At 44.5% G+C, this 6,129-nt stretch overlaps 2 non-coding genes across 2 annotated transcripts; one reads left to right on the forward strand and one right to left on the reverse strand.

Annotated features, from left to right (window-relative positions):
- Positions 1–737: 737 nt before the first annotated feature.
- trnae-cuc (transfer RNA glutamic acid (anticodon CUC)) lies at positions 738–810 on the forward strand. Its single transcript has one exon. It is a non-coding gene; the product is annotated as a tRNA-Glu (tRNA).
- A 5,237-nt stretch (positions 811–6,047) lies between these two features.
- On the reverse strand, positions 6,048–6,129 carry trnas-uga (transfer RNA serine (anticodon UGA)). The gene has a single exon. It is a non-coding gene; the product is annotated as a tRNA-Ser (tRNA).

Consider the following 6,129-nt stretch of genomic DNA (forward strand, 5'->3'; position numbering starts at 1 on the left):
ATACCAGCATGTGTCGTGAAATTTGTTAAAGTAGCAACAGCACTTCAATGCAATATATAACGAATATAATAAATTATAACAATAGCAACAAAGGCGTAGGTAAACAACAGGAATTCTGCAGATGCTGGAAATTCAAGCAACACACATCAAAGTTGCTGGTGAACGCAGCAGTAAGTACATCAGTTACAGTATACGCATATTGAATAGGTTAAAAATCGTGCAAAAAAGAGAAATAAGATATTAAAAAGTGGGTTGTGTTTACGGGTTCAATGCCCATTTACGAATCGGATGACAGAGGGGAGGAAGATGTTCCTGAATCACCGAGCGTGTGTTTTTAGGCTTCTGTAGCTCCTGGATGGTGACAGTGGAAAAATGGCTTGTCTTGGGTGCTGGATGTCCTTAATAACGGACGCTGCCTTTCTGGGACACCGCTCCCTGAAGATTTGTTTCCATATTGACCCGCGTCTGGGTCGTACCCTCCAAATATCCGTACCTGCCTCTCAGTTTTTTTGCGCTACCTTACTTTCCATTTTTCTATTTTCTATTTATGATTTATAATTTATTTTTTTAATATTTACTATTGATTTGTAATCCAGGGAGCGGGAAGTGCAGAATCAAACATCGCTGTGATGATTGTATGTTCTAGTATGAATGGTTTGGCAACAATAAAGTATGAAGTATAAAGTATTTTGCCCATTTGATAGTTGTCTATTGCTGTGTGCAGCGCTTTATCAGCTTCCCTGGTGGTCTAGTGGTTAGGATTCGGCGCTCTCACCGCCGCGGCCCGGTGTTCGATTCCCGGTTAGGGAATTAACATATTGCTGCTGTAATTTAATGTGCTAATTTTATATTATGGTGTGGATTACCCTGCTTCCACTATAACCCCATTCCTGTCTATGCTTAACCTGCATTGGCCTGATTCAGCACCATAAAACCACAAAATATAGGAGCAGAATTCGACCCTCGGGCACATCGGGTTTGCTTCGACATTTCCCCTGTGCCCCATTCTCCTGCTTTTGTATCATTTCATGCCCTGATCAATCAACCTATCGACCTCTGACAATTATACAAAAAGACTTGCACTCCACAGGGGCCCGTGGCAACGAATCCAACAGATTTACCGCTCTATGGCTAAAGAACTCACTCCTCATCTCTGTTCTAAAAGGATGGTCCCCTATCGCGAGGCTGCGTCCTTTGGTCTTGTTTTCTCCCACCATAGGAAACATCCTCTCAACATCCGCCCTATCAAGGCCTTTCACCATTCGATAGGTTTCAATGAGGTCACCGCGCAACCTACTGAATTCCAGTGAATGCGGGCCCGGCGCCGGCAAACGCTCTTCATATCACTAGCCAATCCATCCTAGCATCATTTCTCTGAATCTCCTTGGAACCCTCTCCAGTTTCAGCAATACTTCCTCAGGTAAAGGAACTAAAAGTGCTGACAATACTGCAAGCGAGGCCTCACCAGTGCTTTGTAAAGTCTCTGAATCACATCCTTGCTTTATATTCTAGTCCTCTTGAAATGAAAGCGAACATCGCATGTGTCTTTATCACCACAGATTGAACCTACAAATTAGCCTTTGGGACATTATGGTGCGGTTGTGTACGTCGCAATGGGAGGTCTGTACAAGGACTCCCAAGACTCTTAGCGCCTTAGTTTTATTCCTTGCATTTTCTCTCCTTTTAGAAAGTGTGCTCCTTCATTTTTGATAGCAAAGTGTTCGACCATGTATCTCCCTGCACTGCATCCCACCTGCCACTTCTTTGTCCATTCTCCCAGCCTAAGTTCGTCTGTACCCTCTCTACCTCCGAGAAGGACATCCTGCTCGTTTCGCTCTGAAGAATCTGTACATGGTGAGTGGAGTGATTCGACTATTCCAGGTTCCAGGTCCCTGCAATGGAACTGTTGGAATGTTTCATTAATTTCATCTGCTTTACCGGTGAGATCAAAAACCGTTTCATGACAATATTCTGTGCCCATTTAGCGCTCGTGTAAGTTTCTTCATCTAATTTATTTGTCATCTGTCTGCCTGTGCACCAGCAGGACACGTTTAATTAGAAAGAGGACAGTCAACGCACCAGTGTCTACTCTGATTCTGACTGTTGGTGGTTGATCGAACTCTTCTTGTTTACACATTCGTCCCGGCAGTGAACGCATCACGGGATGACATTGTTCCGCATTGCCCGTAAGAAGTGAAAAGTGAGTCAGAGACAATATGGTTGTTCAGCAATGTGACTGTATCTCCACCGCCTGGTCATAGCGGTAGTCGGCTTAGTAACCATGCATTCTTCTTTGCCTTTGCCTTCATATCATGTCTGTCCAGTGATATCTGACATAACCCACTGATACGAGTCGTGAAGGTAATATGACTTGATACAGGCTCTTTGACTCAAAGATCCATTCCGACCACCTTCCCACCAGAGTAAGTCCCAGTTTCCTGCGTGCGGACCATATTCCTCTAGGGCCCGCCCTTCTGTGAAACTGTTCTACCTGCCTGATCTACTTCTGGCAGCTCATTCCACATATTCACTGAACTCTTCATGGAAACGTTGCTGCCCAAGTTCCTTTCAAATATTCCAATTTCAAATAATTTGGTCTCTTTTGCACAGAAAAAAAAGGCTGTTAACATTCATTTTATCTCTGTTTTAAATCTCATTCTCCTCGTCTTGGAATGAAAAAATGACAGGCTTGGACAAATTCTTTATATAACCCAGTTCTTGTCCTGAAAACGTCATTGTATAATTTACTTGCACTGTTTCCATTTTATTGGCCTATTTTCTATAATGGAGCGTCCGAAACTCTATATGGCACTCCATCCACAAACTCAACAACGACCTATCATAATGTCTTACTTTTCATTCCTTCCTGTTGCCCTGAATGAGGAAGGCCGGAATGAGAAAAGGCTTTTCACTATACTTCCGAAATCAGCGAACAGTGAGCCTGTGCCTCTGGGTCCCTCGTATCAACTGTACTGCGGAATGCCCTGCCATTTACAGCACACGTGCTTTGCAAGTTTTATTTCCAAACTGTACGACGTTATAATTATCTGCGTTGGAATCCATTTACAACACATCCGCCAGTTCTTTAACTGAACCAGGTACGCTTGTAATCAAGAGTAATCTCCCTCAGTATCAACAGCAACGCCTAATGTTGTGTCATGCAGAAACGTCCTGATCAGGACGCGACTTTGCATCAAAATTAGCGACATAAATAAGGATTAACGAACAACAGTGACACATCGAGCTGACCACCACACATCCTCACTTGCGCCCTTCAGATCCTTCCCAACTCCTTCCCCATTCTTAGCTCCCCACTTCAGTCATCAACTCTCTACCTTCAGTTCAGCGGCAGTGTGTGGGTCGGAATTGTGTACTATCTCCTATCGTCCAGAGATGTTACCTGACCCGCTGTCCACTATCCCTGCAGCGATTCCTTATTTGTTCTGTATGACATTTGTTAGACAAGGAGAACATGACTTTGAAAAAAAAATATCGCAGATGCAGTCTCAATAAAGCCCGAAATAACTGTGTGAGGTCTTACAGACATTAACTTACAATAAATACAATGTATAATTTGATCTTCATCACGACTCACTGAACCTCAATCCCTCGCCTATTAAACACACTCAGTGATGCTGTCTCTCTGTAGAAGAAGGTGACCATGTATTTCCCATATTGGACTCCAGTCGTAATCACTCAGTTTGACTACATCACCTTGACTCATCTGGACGTGTGCATCACTGCTCAAATCTCAGTGAGTATTGCCAGGTCCAGCCGAGTTTACTGCCGTGTGATTCGGGACGGTGAGGTACAGGAACAATGAAAAACTTGCAGCATCATTGCGGGCTCGAAGAGACAGAGAGCCCGCAAACATAAATCATACAGCTCTGCATCATTAACAAAAGCTAGATATAAATCTTGTGCGATTTTCAGACTTGGAAATGATTCCTCGGGCAAACTGATGATATAGATTGGGAACGACTGATCTCCCATCGGTCCCGATTATATCCACCGAGTTAGCATGCCGGCCCAAGAAATGCCTGTGTATTCCTTTTCTTTAAACACACAGACAACTGGAAGAAGGGCTAGACTTTAATCCTCTCCAGCCAGCCATGACATTCAATAAGATCAGGCTGGTCCAAACTTGCTCTCAATCCTACTCCCCATGCCACACTTGCCGGTCAAAGGTTCTCCACCAAATCTTCTTCCTTCTCCATAGGTGAGAGGAGATAAACTTCTGTCGCCTGCCTTTATTTCTACGCCCTGACAACGGCCCCAGCTTCCGATAGAAGCATATGGATATAAATGTTTAAAAACGGGACATTGTTCTCAGATTTTGCTCAGGATTGAGAGGACTTTGGGGAAGCAGAGCCAGTCAGGGTCTGTGGGAGAGAACAAGCCCTGGGTGAAACCGTTTTCCGCCATTGGTTAACATATTAGATTGACATCTGCACACACCAATGGGAGCCAGATATGTAGCATGTCTTTGACGAGGGTTGGTTTGTGGGTTGTTGGCTGATGACGGGAGTGTGCACAGTCGTTACACCACATTAGTCACAACCGGCGAGGGTGATATTGACGGAAAATCAGCCAACCTGCTTATGTACGGCATGTACGGTCGCTCGCTGGTCAAGAGTGCAATGGGGAGTCTGTAGAGCCAGTGACATGAAACTGCGAAAGCTTTTCCCTTTCATGGACCCGTCGGCCCTGTTCAGCGACTGAGTCATAATCTCAATCCCCTCCCACCCTCGGCTGAACAATATTTCTTATTGAAATAGTAAAATATTTTATTGGTTCAAATTGCAATTATTTTTTAGATAAAATTCACATAGTGGTCGTGTCTTAACGGAGAACTGAACCAAAGTTCCGGGAATAGATTTATTGGAAAATCGCTGCTCCTGCATGTCTTGTTACCTGTTCGCCCCTACGTTGCCGCAACAGTTCACGTCTCCTACCCTACACCCCAGCTGTGTTGTAAAGGAATATCTATAAACTTCCCACCCCAAATACGCAGTCCTTTCACTGAACACAAACATTGATTATTGATTGCTAAACGCTTGCTTCAGCCTTGAGAGGAGAGTACGGGACTTAGGAGGAAAGAAGTATGTGCAGAGAAGAAAGGGGATACAGAGAGAGAGAGAGAGAGAAGAGAGAGGGGGAGAGAGAATGTGTGTGAGTTTGTGTATGTTACAGAGAGAGATAGAGAAAGAGTGAGACATGGAAGTGAAGCAGGGGAGAGAATCACATCGTGGACAGGGCAAGAGAGATAAGCGGGGGAGTTTGAAAGGCAGTGGAAGAGAGAGAGTTACACAGCGATTTACCAATTTCATGTTCACTTTGGGCCATCGTTTTCCTCATAGTGTTTTCTTGACCATCAGAGTATTTCACCCCAGCGAGAAAACGAAATGGCTCTTTCCGTCCCTTCATTTAAACTCGGAAGCTGGAGGTCTCGTAAGTATTGTCACCGTTCGGACGGAGGAGGGAAATACTTCATGCGTTTACACATGATCTTCCAACAGAGGGAGCAAGAGACGGCGCTACGTTATACTTATTGATGTTACTTCTCCCAGTTTCTTCAATTATAAAGACAATTAACTTTAAATTGGTGCCATTAATTCTTAAAATTCCAGAGTTACTGCTGATTTGGATGCAGGAATTCTGTTCAGTGCGATAAATCGTCCCCAGTCTAGCTGAAGGAAGTAGACTGGTGAACGAAGTGAGGTGCTCTGTATCCATACAGCTGTAGAACTCGCCGACATCAATCGCTCTGTTTCTACCCGAAATCTATTGTTAGATACTCGGTTGCAAAATAACAATGTCGTCGCTAAGTAAACTCCGCGAGAAGGGGTTGTTTAAGATTCCTCACCGAGATTGATCAGAGTCGGAGTGAAAATGAACTCTTGGCACTGAGAATGGAAGAGTATTGAAGAGTGTAAGAATCTTAACATTTGCCGCCTGGGTTTGGCAGAGAATGTAGCGTTCAGACAGCAGCCAGGGAGTTATTGACAGGCAGGTGGAGTTCTGGTCCCTCGTGCCTGTAGAGTGACCGCTGCGAGCAGGGCTCGAACCTGCGCGGGGAATCCCCATTGGATTTCAAATCCAACGCCTTAACCACTCGGCCATCGCAGC

The sequence above is a fragment of the Mobula birostris genome, chromosome 13 (genome assembly GCF_030028105.1).
Source record: "Mobula birostris isolate sMobBir1 chromosome 13, sMobBir1.hap1, whole genome shotgun sequence".
NCBI lineage: Eukaryota > Metazoa > Chordata > Chondrichthyes > Myliobatiformes > Myliobatidae > Mobula > Mobula birostris.